This window comes from Mus musculus, chromosome 6 (genome assembly GCF_000001635.26).
Source record: "Mus musculus strain C57BL/6J chromosome 6, GRCm38.p6 C57BL/6J".
Lineage (NCBI taxonomy): Eukaryota > Metazoa > Chordata > Mammalia > Rodentia > Muridae > Mus > Mus musculus.
Window position 1 is genome coordinate 114,371,570 of NC_000072.6, and position 18,324 is coordinate 114,389,893.

Below are 18,324 nucleotides of genomic sequence, written 5' to 3' on the forward strand. Positions count from 1 at the left end.
TCACCTGGAGACTGAGAACTGGGCCACAGGTGTGCTGTCCAGAGTGCTCAGCAGTCTCACAAGGAGCATGTGTGTATGTGTGTGTGTGCACGTGTGTGCACGTGTGCATGTATATGCATGTGTGTGAGCATGTGTGCGTGCGTGTGTGTGCATGTATGTGCCTGTGTGTATGTGTGTGTGTGCGTGCCTGTGAATGTGTTTGTGTGTATGCATGTGTGTGTATGTGTGCATGTGTGCATGCATGTGTGTGTGCATGGGTGTGTGTGTGTGCCTGTGTGTATGTTTGTACGTGTGTGCGTACACGTGTGTGCGCGTGCAAACCCGTGCACGTGCATGTGGGGATATCAGAGGGCAAATTTAATTTTGTCCCTCAGGCGCCACACGTTTGCACAAGGGCTAGCCAGGCCATAGGGCCCTAGGGACTCTCCTGTCTGCCCCCCACCAACACAGGGGTCACAAACACTTGTCGCTGTGCTTAGCCTTTGGTTTTTTTTTTGGGGGGGTGGGGTCAGCAGCATGAGCTCTGGGATTCAAATTCAGGTTCTCATCCTTGCATGGGTATTACCTACTGAGACATTTCCCTAGCCCCAGATTTACCTTTGATTTTCTAAAGACTCTTTGGTACCACACTGTAAAGGGACACAGGGTCTTGCTGTTTTCTTTGTGGTGTTTGCAATGCTCAACTCCCCAGACCTGTCTCTACACTGCCACTGGGGGCTGTGAAAGTATAATTGTCTCCTGTTATGTCATCCTTCTTTATTAGCCAAGAATTGATAAAGAAAAGCTTGTTATCTTAGGGAAATTAGTTATCTCCTCAGAAAGGACTTCCCGGGTGTCTGCCCTGGAGTCCTGGTTCATGCTGTGTTGCTGCAACCAAAACCCAGAGGCAGGTAAATAATAAGGACATTGCTTAGCTCTTATTCTGGATTCTGGAAGTCCAGGATCAGGCAGCCAAAGATCCTATTTCTGGTGTGACTTGCGGAGTTCCCTACATAGTGGGAAAATGGAAGGACCAGGAGGCAGCTTGTGTACCAGAGACCAAGGGGAGTCGCCAGGCACCTCCTGTAAGTACCTGCTCTTGTGAGAATAACCTATGCTCATGAAGACCAGTTCTCTGTCTCAGAGAAAGACATGAATCCTGTGATCTCATTAATACAATTGCCCTGACAATCAGGTCTCGGTGTGAAGCAAAATGCATTAAACCACACTCCCTGAGTAAGGCAGTCCATGATCATCCTGGGTATTGCAGTTTGCCACCCTTGCGATCCGTCCGCACTCTGCTATCACCCATTTATTTGCTTGCTAGCCTTTTCAATGGGGTGTCCTCTGCTGTAGAGTGAGCCCGTGGGAGGAGGATCTCCCTCCGACTTAGTCATCTCTGAAGCCTTGGACTCTTTAACACAGTGTGATGGAGCTCAGTCTACAGTATGAATAAAGGCATTTCGAGACAGTCAGCCTTAGACCTGAATCCAAGGATGCCAGGCTGCTTCATGATTCTGCCACCCAAAAAAGGACCCCAGATCAGTCCCCACCTCCATGGGCCTCAGTTTCTCTATGGGAGCTGGCAGTGGAGCCACTGGGGCATGTGACTTTAGCTCTCTGAGACTTGCCCTTGGTCCACTGGTCCGAGGTCAGTTCCTGCTACCAGAACTCTCATCCCTGCTGGACTGGAGAGGGGCAGGTGGCAGATGATTAAGGAGACACCCCACAGTGAAGAAGTCCAGAAGCTAATTAACCCCAACCCAGTTGGCCTGAGAGAAGCCTGCCAGGCTGTGCAGTGATGGTGGGTGGCATTAGTACCTAATGGCTCCTCTCATCACTGTCCTTTCTCAAGTCTCTCCTGCTACCCACAGCACTTTCAATCAAGTAAAGAACATCCACGGGTGCCTCTGGGCCCTAGCCTCTGGAGGGAGGAGAACATGGTAAAGAAAGCCACCCTGCCAAGAGATAGCAAGTGAGCTGACCAGACTGGACCCAACATCTGATGAGAACAAAGGAGCCATGCAGGGCAAGGTTTCTTAGTTAGGGTTTCCATTGCTGTGAGCAGACACCATGACCAAGGCAACTCTTATAAAGAGCATCATTTAATTAGGGCTGACTTACAGCTTCAGAGGTTCAGTCCATTATCATCAAGGTAGGAGGCAAGGCAGGCATGGCAGTGGAGGAGCTGAGAGTTTTACATCTCGATCTGAAGGACACTAGAAGACTGGCTTCCAGGCAGCTGGGAAGAGGGTCTCAAAGCCCTCTCCTACACTGACACACTTCCTCTAATAGTGCCACTTTGTGGGCCAAGCATATTCAAACCACCACACAAAGGCAAGGGAGCTCCTGCTCCTGCTCACAAGGCTGTTGAGAAAAGTTAGGGAAGACATGAAGGGGCAGCCTGTTTGCCTGCTGCAGCCTGAAATTTCATATCTAGTACTGGCCTCTCATAAGTCCTCAGGGTCAACTTGATGGTCAGGATCATTCTGACCTCCCCTTTGGGGAACTCATCTCAGGATCAAGTCCAATTTGTTCTGAGTTATATAGTGCGAGGGGGACATGGAAAGGGAAAGGCAATTCATTCAGACCTATCAGGCAGCTCAAAAGTATGTCCTTGGCACATCCTGGACCAGACACATCTCCAGGCTCTCAGCTGAGTCTTGAGGGTGGGAACCAAGCACACATATGACTTCTGAGGGCTGGAAGCTGCCATACAGCCTGGTGCCACAATGGCACCACTGAGTAAGTCCTATCTGGCATGTCAGACAACAACCACAACATTGGGTAAGCAATAAGATACAGTTGCTACCTGTCCTTGTGAGGGTTACCATCGCTGGGATGGGGAGGAAAGGGTTTATTTGACTTACATTTCCAAATCACTGTATATCATCAAAGAAAGTCAGGACAGGAGCTCAGGCAGAGCAGGAATCTGGAGGCAGAAGCTGATGCAGAGGACATGAACAGACTTGCTCTTCATGGCTCATTCAACTCGCTCTCTTAAAGAACCCAGGATCACTAGCCCAAGGATGGTACCACTTACAATGGGCTTACCAATTAAAAATATGCCCTATAGGCTTTCCTGCAATCCCATCTTATAGAGGTATTTTCTCAACGGAGATTCCTTCCTTCCTTCCTTCCTTCCTTCCTTCCTTCCTTCCTTCCTTCCTTCTTTCCTTCCTTCCTTCCTTTCTCTCTCTCTCTCTCTCTCTCTCTCTCTCTCTCTCTCTCTCTCTCTCTTGTTTTTGCTTTTGTTCTTGTTTTTCGAGACAGGGTTTCTCTGTATAGCCCTGGCTGTCCTGGAACTCACTCTGTAGACCAGGCTGGCCTCGAACTCAGAAATCCACCTGCCTCTGCCTCCCAAGTGCTGGGATTAAAGGTGTGCGCCACCACTGCCCGGCGGTTCCCTTTTTTCAAATAAATCCAGCTTGTGTCAAGCTGACAAAACCAGCCGGCACACTACTCTCAAGGATTTTATGAAGAGCCCTAGATACCTCTAGGTAAGGATCCTCTTTTCTTTGGGAGGAAAAGAGATTGATAATCCTTAAAGAAAACCTTGTGAGACCAGAGTGAGCTAAGTTTATTTCTAAGCAGTTGGAAAACAGCCCCCCCACCCCCGCAATGGCTTTCACATTTTTGAGTGTTAGGGCTACTGTTGTACAACACCAAGAGTCGCCTTTGCTGTAATCGCATCACAGTCTGTGAATGGAGACTGCTGGGGCTGTAAGATACACAGATTGTGCAATAGGACAGGGCTGGCCAGGTAGAGGATTCAGATGACAAGTAATGCAGGAAGGTGTAACGTGTACCACATGAAAAGGTGATAAATAATGAGGAGGAAGAAACGGGGGGAGAGAGAGAGAGAGAGAGAGAAAGAGAGAGAGAGAGAGAGAGAGAGAGAGAGAGAGAGAGAGAGAGAGAGAGAGAATAGGCACAGAGATGGACTCAGAGAGTCACCAGGGAGAGCTGAGTAACAAGGTTAGCACAGGGGTTGGGCTCCTACCAGAGAGTGGGCCACTGAAGAAGAGTTTGCAATGTTTAAACAGTGACTGTGACCAGAGGGAGGCCCATGGCAATCCTTGGGGGAGCAATAAACAGGAACCTGGCCTCACTCACTCCATTCATCCCACAGAATACTTATGGGCCCAGCCCATGGAATCATCTGTTTATTCCTCTCATCCATCAGCAATGGAGACACAGAGCAAAGTATCAGGTGGATGCAGAGGGAGATATAAGTTGTGGTTGACTCAGTGTCCCTGGTCTCCAAATCCCCAGGTCTACCCAATCTCGGACAGAAACTGTTCTGAAAATTAAACCTCCATCAGCACCGAGCAGACCTATTCCCCTCCAGCTGGAGTGAAATCAGTATTTGCAGAGGGTTTACACTGTATTGGCACAGGCAGTCATCTGGAGATGCAAATCCCTCAACTATCTCAACACTTGCAGGTCTGCTTACAATGGAACCTGCACCCACTTTCCCTGGTAAGTGTAGATTTCACCCCCATTAAAGAAGTTTCTTTGTGAAACCAATGGAGACCATCTCAGAGATTTACAACCAGTCAAAATGTAGAGAACAGACCATGGGAAGCCCAACCCTAACTCATATATCTACAACACACTCCTACACATAGCAACATCAAAGAAGAGGAGACAGAAGCTGTAGGAGCCAGAGGACCAGGGTATCTGTTTCAAGACTATCACAATGACAAACCAATTAACATGCCAACATGGGTGGAGGAAATCTCACAATATCCCATCCCTAGATGAAGACCTATAGGCAATAATGACTGTTGAGAAATGAAGGATCAGTCTTCACCAGAGATGAGTTCTCTGGCCAATTCCAAGTGGTCAGTCCTAAATACATGTACATACAAGCAACACCAAATGGATTTAGTAGGTTTCAAGTGTGCATGTATGTGTAACAATAATTGTAGAGGAATTTTAATCCAGCAACATAGCTGCTCTGGCAAGGGATCACATCCAAAGATACGATCCAGCTAGAATGCAGGCATGACACACTCCTTTAATCCTCCTGACTGGAATACAGACATGCCTTTGGTTCATACCTCTAATCCCAAACAATGACATCGAATTGAGAGGCAGATAAAGTGATGAATCAGAGGAAGATTTGACAGAACGAGTCAGAGATAGGAATACACAACTCTTATGATAACAGACAGGAAAGAGAGGCTACTTAAGGAACAGTGAGAGAGAGGTGGGGGAAGGGAATTCAGTGCAATTCAGTTGTGGTCAGTTCAGTTTGGAGCAGTTCAGTTGAATGCAGTTGAGCTCAGTTCAAAGCAGAACAGTTGAGTTCAGTGCAGTTCAGTTCATGAAGCTCAGAGGCAGTGCTTCCAAGCAGAGCAATTCAGTCAGAAGCCAAGAGAAGCCAGTTTGAATCAATCAGCTTAAGGAGCTTGAGCCAGAATAGCTAGTTGAGCTGAACCAGACAGCCAGAGTTCAGAAAGAGCTAGAAAGGGTGAGTTTATGCAGCAGTTAAGTCTTGGAAGCTGAAACATTCTAGGCCTAGGCTAGTAGACAGAGACTTGAGGCTGAAACCTTCAAGATCTGGGTTTGCAGAAGATTAGATTATATGGAGGTTAGAAGCTTCCAGGCCTAGGCCTAGGGAGAGTTAGATAGAAACACTCTGGGATCATCATCAGCACAAGCTGTGTATTCACACGGTTTGGGTAGAGCTCTCATCTTAGCTCTTCTTCTGAGGTAGTAAAAGCAGCATTTACAAAAAGTAATTAAAGAAGAGGTCATGAATTTGAGAAGGGGTAGAGAGGACACAAGAGACGCTGGAGCGGGGAGGGGGGAGAAGAAGGGTTAGATTTACATATAAAATGTATGTAAATACAATACAAAAAAGCTCTCCAAAGAAATTAAATACAAACATATATGAGAGGGTGTGTATGGCTCTGAGGATGTATACTGTAGTATATATAACACATGAGTATCTGAGAATATTTGAAGGATTCAAGGAGGTCCTGGAACCAACCCCCCATGCATACCAAGTTATGCTGTTTTTATACATGAGGTCTGAGCCTAGACAAGGAGGCATCCAGTAGACCATGTGGCATCTGAAGATGAGCATTCCAAACAGAAGGATCAGACTGCCAAAGGTCAGAAAGCAGGAGGGCACCTGGATGTCCCTAGTGGGAAAGAGAAAGAAATTAGAAGACAAAGGTGCGGGGAGCATCCTTGGTGTGCACTTTTGAATGCCTGAAAGCCGGAAGTTCTGAGCAATGAGGAGTACGGCAACTAGGGTTGCAGTAGGGTCTCTCTGGGCTGCAGCCAGGCAGAGGGAGGCAGTGTGCTAGGTTGGAGGCTGCTGCAGAGGTTTGGGTGGAAGATTCTAAAACCTTCCAGAACTTTGAGATAAGAGCCAGGTAAATGAACCTCCTCACTACAGGCCCAGAAACAAATGAGCCTGCTGCCAGTAGACAGAAACTTCTGCAGGCAAGAGCCATAACAAACCGGTCTTCCCTTAAGGTGACTTTCTCTCAGCTATTTGGTTATAGCCAATGGACACCAACACAGCAGGGAGTGGCTGTACGGAGACTCTGTCTGGAAGGTAAAGGGAGAGGACTTTCTACGTATTTATTTTTTATTTAATGCATTTCAATGTTTTGTCTGCATATATGTATTGCACCCCATGTGCGCCAGGTGGTCTCGGAAATTAGGCATCCCCAGAAACTGGAGTTAAGGATGGTCATGAACCACCATGTTTGTGCTCTGAACCAAAGCTGAGTCCTACGCAAGGGCACCAAGGGCCATTTCTCCAGCCCCAGCAAGACTTTCGGTGGGCTGTCTGTAGGGCATGAAATGGTGACTTTTGTCGTCTTCCACGCCAAGTAAATACCTTTGCAGTTGGTGCTCCCCTCGCCTAGGATATGGCTGGATTGCTGCTGTTGGGGTGGGTGGGTAGGCATCTAGGTGGGAATGTCTAGGGGTTACTGTTGTCTGGGAGCAGGGGTTGTGCTTAAGGGTGCCATAGCAGCTCTGCCCCATCTCCTACCTTTCTGCAGTGGCTGCAGATGGAATGATGAAAAGCCTCTGAGGTACTGAAATGTCAGGGAGGAGAGAGGAGGCTGGGAGGAGACTGATGCTGAGAGCTGACGCTGGATGGCAGTGCACGGGTGCTCACTTTAGTTTCCTGTCATTTAAAATTTCCCCACATGCTTAATATTTTTTATATATCTTGGGAATTTAACTGATGTGGTTGTCACATGAATCTCTGCATGTGATAAAATTTAAATATCTATACACACACACACACACACCATGTACATTAGTAAGCACTAAATGACACTAACACTTGCTTAAACTATTATGCTTGAGATGTTGTAACTGTGTGACATGTCACTCTTGGTGGGAAATGGCTAAAGACTGTGGGGACACTGTACTCTTCTTGAAAGTAGCTACATGAAATCAACAATCCTCTTCAAATTGGAAAAAAGAAAGATCCTGTGATGGCTATTCTTGGTTGTCAATGTGACTGTTTGGAACTAACTAAAACAAACAAACAACAAAAACAAAAAACAAAGAAAGAAAGAAAAAAGAAAAACAAAAAGAAAAAATGGTTGGGCACACCTGCAAGGGATTTTTGCTTAGTTTGATCATTTGAAGTGGGAAGATCAATTTCTGATCCAGATCTTTGCAGTGGGACGACACACCTCTAACCTGGGCTACACCTTCTGCTGGAAGCCTATATAAGGGTATGGAAGAAGGAAGCCTTTACTCTTTGCCTGCCTGCTCCCACCTCACTATCAAGTCTGTCCTTCACTGGTGTTCAAGCCAACTTATTCCAGAATATGCTGAAGGTCAGCTGAGAGAGACATTCAGCCTCCTGGGCTGAAGAACAACTGGATTCTTGAACCTCCGATTTAAAGCAGTCATTGTTGGGTTAGATGGACCACAACCTATAAGTCATTCCAGTGAATCCCCTTTCTCTCTCTAGATAGAGATTCACTCTGTAAGTTCTGTCACTCTAGAGAATCCTGACTAATACAAGTCCCTACAAAAGGTAAAGCGATTCAACGGTTGCTAACAGTGGTATGAAGAAAGTGAAATTCCTGCACATGGTTGATGGATCTGTCACCTGGTGCCACTATCACAGGAAACAGCACAATCCTTCCTGGGAAAAGCTTGGGAGACCCACTCCATGGTTTGGCTGTCATGCTGTTTAAACCCACACAAAATGAAAACAGGCGTGTTACCCCAAAGCCTCACTGATTGAAGACTTGGTGGTTTGGCTGAGAGATGATTGCATTGTGAAGGTGCTAACCCCATCAATGGACTTACCATGTGTGTGGTCTCTTAATAAGCAGAGCTCAGTTGGAGAAAGCAGGTCACTGGGTCCATACCTGTCCCCACATGCCCAACTCTATTGCCTACCTGGCTCCCATAAAGTCAATAACTGCAACAGCATACTCCGCTGTTATGAGGTCCTGAACCTTCTCACCACAAGTTCAGAAGCAATGGGGTCTGTAGCTCATGTGGCTGGGAGCCACAGCAAACCTTTCCTCCTTTGAGCTGACATCTCAGGTATTTGGTTACAGCATGGGGAAGTAAACAAAGCAGAGGCTTGAACAGATTTATGCTGGTGTTCACAGCAACATTGTGTACAACAGCTAGAGATGGAAGCAACCCAACTCTTGATGGGTGGTTGGAACATGCTGATAGTCACACAGTAGAATGCCATCCAACCTTGAACAGGAAAGAGAGTTTGACAGACACACTATAATATGGATAGAGATGTTCTCCCTTGAAAAATAATATGGTTACAAGAGGACTTACTAAAACCTATATTCCATCTTGGCTGTCCGGACCCAGACCTACAGCCCTCTCAGACTGAATTTTCCATCACCTACATGATGGCTATGTTCTCTGACTGGCACCCCTCAGATGTGGTCTCTACCCCTTTTCTGTCATAGTGGCTCTCTTTCTTTCTGCTCCTTCCTCAGTCCCTTGCGGGGGGAGGGGGAATCCTAAAATCTTGCTTCTGTCTCCCTGCCCACTCATTGGCTGCTGGCAACTTTATTTACCAATCAAAACTAACTAGGGACAGGGTCCCTCAGTGTCTAAAATGCAGACATGTGGATTCTTGTGCAATTTGGGGGGCCAGACTAACACAATACATGCAGCATTAGATCACACCCACAATATGGAATAGCTGAATTCAAGGAGAGACAGCACGGTGGGTATGAGGGCCTGGAGGAGGAAGAGAGTGTGTTAGTGTTTAATGTGGAAAGTTGCTGCCTGGGAAGATGAAATATTCTGAAACTGATGGTGTTGGCTGCAGCACTTAATGCCATGGAACTCTATGCCTAGAAGTGGTTAATTTTATATTATGTATGTTTATCATAATAAGACAGGGGTAAAACAGATGTATCAAACATCAGAAAAAGATAGTGACAGGGGGCTAGGTGAGAAGCCACTAGGTCCCCAGCTTCTGCTCTGAGCAGCATGACAAAAGGCGGGAGAGGCAGCAGATGTGCCAGCTGACCCATGCTTCCAGTTGGTGCCTTGACAAGAATCCCAGGCAGAGCTGTCAGACAAGCATGACATTTCCCATAAGGGACTTACTATGACATTGAAACATCACCTATCCAACGACCCACCAATATCACAATGACAACCACCCAGGAGGCGTCTACAGGCTGACAATATACAAAATCAACCCAGGCAGCTAGTCAAATCCTACACATTTGTTAAGTATCAGCTCAAATGTCCCTTCCTAGAGGAAGCCTGACTTGATTTCAAGGGGAGCTGGTGTCTCTCCGTGCCAGGGCACCTGTGTGCCCCATTGGCCCAGGACAGCCCTGGTGAGTGCTAATTTGTTGTCCAATCAAAGCTGTAAGTGATGCCCACTTTCACTACCTAAAAGATCCTGGTTTGAAGGTTAAGTCACATCCAAACTTGCTTCCTGGAGACTCTCCTGGAAGGTCATAGCTGTAACTGAGGCACACATGATGTGGCATGTCTCCCCTGCTCCTGGAAGCTTGGATCATGTCTGCCTTATTCTCTGGTGGGTCCACTGGGTGTACCCCAACACTTTCTGTACAGACTGAGCTCAGTCATAGGTTGAATATTCTGGTTATTGTACCTAAGGGTTGCTGTGGAGCTGCCCCTGTCAGATGCTTGGCTGGGCATGAAGTACTGGATGACAGTGTCCAGATATTGCCTCTTGGTCCACCACTCCAGATCCTTCTGGCAATAGAGAACCAGGCTTCTTGTTCTCTGCAAGGCCCCTCTAGCACCCAGCCTGTGTTATTGGTCTCCCTTGGGTGTGGCTGGGATTTAGCCATACATAGAAGTTTATACTGTTCCTGATAACCCCCTCCCTGTTCCTTCCTGCTCAGGTGACAGCCATCACTCAAATGTGGTTAGAGGGTCCCATAGGTTCTGGCTCTGCCTACAGGGACTGAACCAATAATTCCTATAGTACTGCATCCATCCTTACTTGGCCCTGGAGGAGAAGGGCTGAGTCTGTTTCTCTTGTCCCCTCTGTTAGAAGCAGTTCCTCCCTGGTTCACAACAATACAATGCTGTCTTTTAGAGTTTTCTTATATCCAAAAAATATCTTCTCTTACCCAGTTAATTCAGGAAAACATCATTTATTTTCCTTCCCCAGCCCCAGCCCTCAGCTCCTTCCTTTGGATCTCAGCCTTTGGGAGTTTTTAATCTGTTTCTTATCTCCTTTTCGCCCTCCTAAATTTTGCTTTCCCCTCCAAAGCCCAGCCTTCTGAACATGACTTGTACTAGTGACATCAGCTAAATTGAAAACAAGTCAAGCCAAGACAACAGGAGAGATGGGACTTGTGAGACCCTTGGACGTGTCCAGACACTGTCATCCACTCACCCCAAATGTTCCGCCTTCTCTAATTAAATCTGCTCTTCTGCAGCTGCAAAGTTCATGATCGATGCAACCGATAAAGGGCAGCAATGAAACGGCTCTGGCCCAGCTGCACACTAGACTCCCTTAGAAGCTTATTAGAAACGGCAATGTCATGTCATACCCTTGGAGGTTCAGATCGACCCTTCAACCAGAGGTAAAGTCAATGTAGTCATGGCTGTCACAGCTGTAGCCCATTCTGCAGCACCAATTTCTGCCTTAGTTAGGGTTTCTTCTATTCCTATGATAAGAACCATGTCCTAAAGCAACATGGGGAGGTAAGGGTTTACTTCAGCTTACAACTCCCAGGTCAAGGTTCAAGGCAGGACCCCGGAGGCAGGACCTGAAGCAGAGGCCACAGCGCTGGCTTGCTTTCTGTGGCTTTCTCAGTCTGCTCTCTTATATACCAAGGATCACACCTAACCAGGATGGAACCACCCACAGAGGGATGCCCCCACACTTCTCCACCACCAAGCAAAAAAAAAAAAGCCTCATAGACTTGCCTGCAGGCCAATCTGATGGAGGCAAATCCTCAATTGACAGTCTCACTTCCTAGATGATTCTAGTTTGTGTCAAGTTGACAAAAAAATAAACAAAAAAACAAAAACCAACCAACCACCAACCAACCAACCAACCAACCAACTAACCAAACAAACAAAAACCTGTCCAGCACAATAAGGAAGATGGTGAGGGACGTCAGGACGCAAGGAAGGGCTATGGGCTACAGATGTGCGTTCTGACAAACACATCACAGCTGTTTCACTTGCAAGCATCTTAGAGGACACTTCCTCAGACCTAGATGGCCTGGGTCACTCACTCCCTGTATGTGGCCTTCTGAGGTAATCTGGAGGAACAGTAAACAGGATGTTGAAGGCTGTAGCCACCACCACAGGGCTTCAGCTCTAAAGTCAACTTTTGCTTTTAAGTCAAGAGAGAGACTTACTCTGCTGTATATGGTACAGTCATTGCATAACTCTCTAACTTAATTGTTGATTGTTAATTCCAAGTGCCAAGCACCACACATAACTGTCTGTGCAGCCCACTCAGTAGGTCTGTTTATACCAGTGTCACTACAAACGAATGACAAATGCATTCTGTCCCTGCCCAGACTTCCTTCAGTGATGAACTGTGCCCTGTGATATAGACCGAGTAAACCCTTTCTTCTCATATTACTTTTTCCCACAGTATTTATCACAGCAATAGGAAGTAATCTAAGATATTGACCAAGTCTATGGTCAATGCAGCCATGCAGTCCATGGCTATGAAGGGAATTTTCAAGTGGTGGGATTGGCCAAGAGAGGAACATGAAGGGCTGAATGTTGGGTTGCCCCTGTACTGAGAGGTTGGGCAAAGGAAGGAACAAGAAAAATCACCCGGGAAGGTTGGGCCCTTGAAACAGGAGGAAAAGGGGGAGACACTGAGGTCCTGAAGCCAGCAAAGAGGGGAGCAGGCAACTGTGTTGATCCCAGGAGTGTGAAGACTGAGACCTTACTATGGATCTTGCCATGTTGTAGCTACTGGCAACCTTAACAAAGAACATCATTGTTCAGAGGGGAAGTGGATACCTGACCAGCATGGGTTTAAGGAAATGGAAGGAAGGACTGGAAGGGACGGAGACCCTTCTGCTGACAGAGAGCAGTAGGGTAACGGGGCACTAGGTGGCCTTGACAAATCTCACCTCTTAGTATGCAAGGGATATTGTAGTCCCTTGCTGTTGAATCAGGGTCATACCTATGATTGACTATCACCAAGGAAATGTGTCCAAAATAACAGTGCTGCTGCAAAGTTAAATCTTAAGAAGATCTAGCAGTGCCCACAGGCACTGAACAAAGGCACCATATTCTAAATAGGACATGCCACTGAAGAGGGACATTCAAAGTTTCATGTTAACAACTCCAGATGAACTCCAGCCACTGGCCAGAGCCAGCCTGTCCCAGTAGTGACCTGAGAAGGCAATAGCCCCACTTATGCCATGTGAATCACAGCAGTCATACAGCCAAGTCCTGCCGGACTGCTGGAGGCAGAATAAAATAATAGTGGCTTTAAAGCCATCATTATAAGCTCACTGTTGCACAACAGTCATGACCCCAGACAGACATATGAAGGGATATTTGGGAAAGGCTTTGTCAAAAGGATTTTCATTGGCATGATGTTTCAAAGCTTGGAGAAATGGCGGCATGATTGTGTGCTGGCTAAGAATGATTCAGAAGTTAAAAAGAACAATGCTGTGGTGAGAGAGAGACAGAGACAGAGAGACAGAGAGACAGAGAGAGACAGAGAGACAGAGAGAGACAGAGAGACAGAGAATTGTTGGAGTGATGTTTCTTAGCAGATGAGAGAGATGGAAATGGTCCAGGCCCAGACACACAACCCCACGGTCAGTTCAACCTTAGCAAGGAGTAGGAGGCAGAGTATGTCACAAGAGGGAGGGGTATTTGTCTGTCTCCTATTATTTCTATAACTGAACAGCTGATGCTAATCAACTTATAATGATTAGAAGTTTATCTGGGACATGGCTTTGGAGACTGGGAAGTCCAATATCAAAGTGCCAGTATGACATAATGTCTCATTTCCTTTGTAGAACCCAGTGAAACCAACTCAGGTCTTTCTTACAAAGCCACTGATGCTGTCATGGGGGTCTTTCCCTTGCAACCTCTCAAGAGAGCCTCTTAAGAGGCTCCACTCCCAAAACCCTCATGCCTACTTTTGAGGACTGAATCTTCTTAATTCCAAAACACAAGGAATTTAGGAGGACACATTGAAGGCAGAGTGGCGGGCAAACCTTGAAGTCCAGGGACATTCTGCTTTGATTTTCTGGAAGCAGGAAGTGGTGGGTGAGATCTAGAGAGGCAGTATTTAGGCTGCAGCAGGCAGAGGAAGACACACCAGAGCAGGAGAGGCAGCGTGGTGGAGTCTTGAAACAGTCAAGGCCACGAATCTCAAGTGAGCCCAGGTGGTTCTGAGAAAGCTAATGGGGGGAAAAAAAGATACAAAACCAAACGAACCCAAAAACATGGCTTGTTTTCCGTCATAGGTGGGGACAAGGCGACCAGAGATGTGGTTTTGCCAAGCAAGCCTGAAAGAGAAGTGAGAAGAGATAAAGACCCAAGGAAAAATATAACCTTAATTAAAAGCTGAAGATGAAGGTGGGAGGAGGGGGAGAGAGAGGAAAAGAAAGAAGGAAGGGAAGCCATGTTTTAGACCAGTGTTGTGATGCAATGGCCTTCAGCAGGGAGATGCTTCAGAACAGTGGTGGCCAACGCACCAGGAGGAAACAGCCGGAGAACCCACCTCACCAGAGCCTGCCCTGGCGGCCAGAGACCAGGCTCATGCTTTCATTTGACCTCACTTCTGCCTGCTTCTCCCTATCTTTTCCTTGCTTCCCTGAATCTCCTTTCCTTCACCTGGAGCTCAGTAAGCTGCCCCCTTGTCCAAGCTTCAGGTCAAGGGGTCCTTCTTTCTAGAACCTTCTTAGGAACCGAGTCCAAAACCACAGTGGCCAGAAGGGCTTGCCCCTAGCACTTTGACAGCAAGAAAGCCAGGCTTTGGCTTCCAGACAGGGAAAACATGGAGAGTGGCCACACACAGCCTTCACTGCAGTGACCTTGTGACCTGAGATGTGCCCGAGAGTCTGCTTCCCACAGCCACTGCCCAACAGTGTCACCTGGGGCAGGCTGAAGCCATCTTCCCTGATTCTTCTAATCCTTTTTTTTTTTTTTTTTTTTTTTTTTTTGCTTTCTTTCGCCTTTTTGAGACAGAGACTTATGTGGTCCAGACTGGCCTTGAACTTGCTTTGTACACAAGGATGACTTAGCTCCTGATCCCCTCCTGCCTCCACTATACAATTGCTGGGGTTTTAGCCATGCACTTCCATACCTAAAAGTCATCTCCAGCATTTGGATTTGAGGATCCCATAGCCATCCACGCAGGTCAGTTCAATTTGCTTCTCGCCCTTAGAGAGTGATGTGAGCCTGCCCTGAGCCCTCCTTCTGAGGTGACTTGGGTGCACGTTCAAGCCTGTAACTGCACGATTGTGGCCTAGGCTTCATCCTCAGTCACCCCCAAAGTCCCTCCACGTATCTCAAGCACCTCCTAACTGTCTACTTGACATTAAGCCTGCCATTGGCTTGTGGTTCTGACAGCTATAACTTTACTCTCATTCAGAGTCTTAGATGCCTGTCCAGCCGGAAAGTTGGGGCAGCGGGATGCCATTCCCTTGGAAGGGAACCTGGTGATTCAGAAAGTCAACCAGAACTTCAAGATGATCCAAGAGCACTCTCTATCCCCAACTCTACACCCAAGAGAAGGGAGGATAAGTTCACCTAAAAGCTTGCTCATGTGTGCATAACATCCTTATTCATGAGAACCAGAAGGCCATCAGCCAATGGATGCATTCACCCAAAGTAGAGCTTCCATACCAGAACATACCAGGACGAGGCACTGATTCACGAGAGAGAAAAAGAACGTGAAAACAACTATGTTAAATGGAAGAAGTAGCCACAAACACCCACAAACCAGAGGATGCCATCTCCACACAAGATCCTTGGGTGTCTAGACATTGGGCGAGGGAGCATTAAGAGCTAAAGAATTATTGTGGGGGTGATGGGATTATTCTACAAATTGAGGGTGCAACTATACCAGAGCCATCGACTTTTATGTTCAAAAGTATTTTCAATTATAGATTTTAAGTACCGTGAACTTTAGCTCATAAAACTTTATTTTTCTAAGTAATAAAAGAAAAGCAATCTGCAATCACTCTGGAAAATGCAGCCTTGCTGACATATGGTTAAAAATCAAAGGGCAAGCTGGGGTTTAGCCCCTTTGGCCTGGTGCCTGTGTGCAGTGAACAGCTCAGGGGTTGTTGGTAGCTTGAAGTGGGACATCAGGGTTTCCACCCACATCTGGATTTCTGCTAGCCCCTCTGACAGAAGAGAGATGGTAGACCAAACACATCTGCTGAAGCTAGTGAAACCCCATCCGTCCGCCAGACGGCCCAGGAGAGCAGAGAGGGTTTCAACTCAACAAGGACAATGAGCCCCATCTCTACGTTCTTTGTAGCAGTGACTCTGGGCCCAGGCTCAAAGTTCTCTCCTGCACACGCCCTGCAGCTGTAGTTTCAGCTAACCCTTGGGGTCTCCAGCCACACCTCTGCCACACACCCAGCTTATTCATTCTTTCTGCTTTAGAACTGTTTACCCTCTGTGGCCCAGCAAGCCCTGGGAACCCAGCAACTTCCTCTCTCCCCTCAGATCCGTTCAGGGACTCCAAGGTTGCAGTAAATCTCCAACCCCAAGAAGTCTGTGCAAAAAAAACCCCACACAACTCAGTTGCAGTATTTATAAGCTGCACACCTAGACTGTGCAGGCTTCCCACTACACTACTCTTCTTCCCACTACACTACTCTTCTTCCCAGCTATGAGGTCCCTTGGTACTTGCAGCTCCTCCAGACCACGGGGTTCTAGTCCATCTTCCTTCCACTTCCTCTTCCTCCGTCTTCCTCCACCTCATCCACTCCTTTTTTTCTCTTTCCTCTCTTCTTCCTCTCTAAAACCTCGAGCCCCACCTTTCTCTTCCACTGACCCATTACAGGCTCTAGCCTTTATATGGCCAGTTAGAGTGGGGAGAAAGTTCACATGAAATCAATCACCCGATCCACTCCTCCCTCTCACTGGGGCAGGCCCTCTTGAGGAAGCAGAATTAACATCAAAATACAAATAGTACCAGGGCAACATTGCCTTTCATTTCAAAACCACTCCTCACTCATTGAGGTGGTTCAGTGGTTAAGAGCACTGACTACACTTCCAGAGGTCCTGAGTTCAATTCCCAGCAACTACGTGGTTGCTCACAACCATCTGTAATGGAATCTGAAGACAGAGATAGTGTACTCACATACATAAAACAAATAAATACATCTTTTTTTTTTAAGTCACCCCTTCCCAACTTGGAGGAACCCTACCTGCCTTCTCTCTGTCCTAAATTATTTGTAAAACAAAAAAGTATGACTTTTCCTGGGTGATGTCCTTACAGGCTGTGTGGTTCTGCCAGTCACACAGTTTCTCCAGCCTCCCTTTCACCTTCATACAACACAAGAAAGTTCTTTGTGATAGGCTTTTTCCAGAGAGATGCAACATACATATGTCTATTCACCCCTAAATGGTGAGGCCCACAATTTCATGAAAATCCAGTTTGGTAAACCAATGGGTTTTATTGGGGTTATTTACAGGAGCCGAAATGTCTCAAAGACAGCTGCACTACCAAAGCCCACCCCAGCATAGACGACAGCTCACAAAAGCTGGAAGCCTGAAGCACACTGCACAGCCTGTAGGCAGCTTAGCAGGGTGGACAGCATCCTTAGGCACTTAGGATAGTGCTGCAGTTGATCTACACTGCTTTCAGGCAGTTCTTTGCATTTTCTAGGCAGTTGGGCTGAATTCTGCTTCTTCTAGGCAGCTGAGCTTATCAGAGACTCTCAGCAGTCTTGACTGTTTATATACTCTTGGTCAAGCAGGAGCCTAGCCTTCCTCCAGGAAGTCCCTAGTCAGTTTCAGGGACTTCCTGGAGCTACTTTGACTTGTTTACTTCCGGTCTTAAGGAGCTTCCTATCATTTTGCCTCCCCTTAGAGCAGTGACACACAACCTTCCTAATGCCGGGACCCTTTAATAGAGAACGTCCTTCTGTTTTACCTCCCCATCTTTAAGTTTCCCTCCAACATGGAAGGTTTAATCTTGGAGAAAACTGCTGCATGATGTCTGCTGACTGCCTTGCTTCTTGAGCTCATGGCCTGCCACATAGCTAAGGGTGTGTGGGACTTCCTAAGAGCAAAGTGCCATGCTCTTTCGAAAGGTTTTACTACTGTGTAGGCTGGGCTGTCTCTCTGCAGGAAAATAGGCATACACAGTCCAACTAATTCCAAGCTTCCCTGGGACTTAGTCAGGGGCTCCCAGGTGAGGTCTCTGTCTCTCAGACATTCTCTAGCACCCCAGGCTGTGAATGCACACTCCAAAATTTCTCTCTCCCTCTTGGGTCCCTAGAGTTGTGTTGCCTGGAGTCATAGGTGTCTCAGCTCTAACTCTCAGGCCTGACTACAAAGTTCTCAGATCAAGGCCTCTGCAGAGGGAGACTGTGCTACCCCAAACCCCAGCAGCCATTGCTTGTGGAATGGGGAATCTCAAGTCCTTTTGAGAGCTTAGCTGAGAAGCTATATAAGAGGCTTCTCTGCAAGTGCCCAGGATGGAGATAAGGAGAATTATTGCCTTGGCTGCTCAGTGGATCACCCCAATATATAGTGACTCACAGCAGTAGTTTGAGTAGTTGATATTTCAGAAGCAGCCCTGCTGGGCGCTTCTAGCACAGTTTCTCCTGTTTTTGCCTTCTGGCTTTGAAAGCTAAAGTTGACTGAAGGGACCTGCTGCAATGGCTCACTTGTCTGCCCCCAGCTTGGTGC

The 18,324-nt window shown here is 47.1% G+C and overlaps 1 long non-coding RNA gene across 1 annotated transcript in view; it reads right to left on the minus strand.

The window, feature by feature from the left end:
- The window catches only part of Gm38875, a 41,562-nt gene that overhangs the window by 15,380 nt on the left and 7,858 nt on the right, over positions 1–18,324 (minus strand). The window contains exon 2 of the long non-coding RNA XR_869365.2: positions 5,994–6,134. This is a non-coding gene — a long non-coding RNA (predicted gene, 38875). The remainder of the gene's footprint in view (positions 1–5,993; positions 6,135–18,324) is intronic.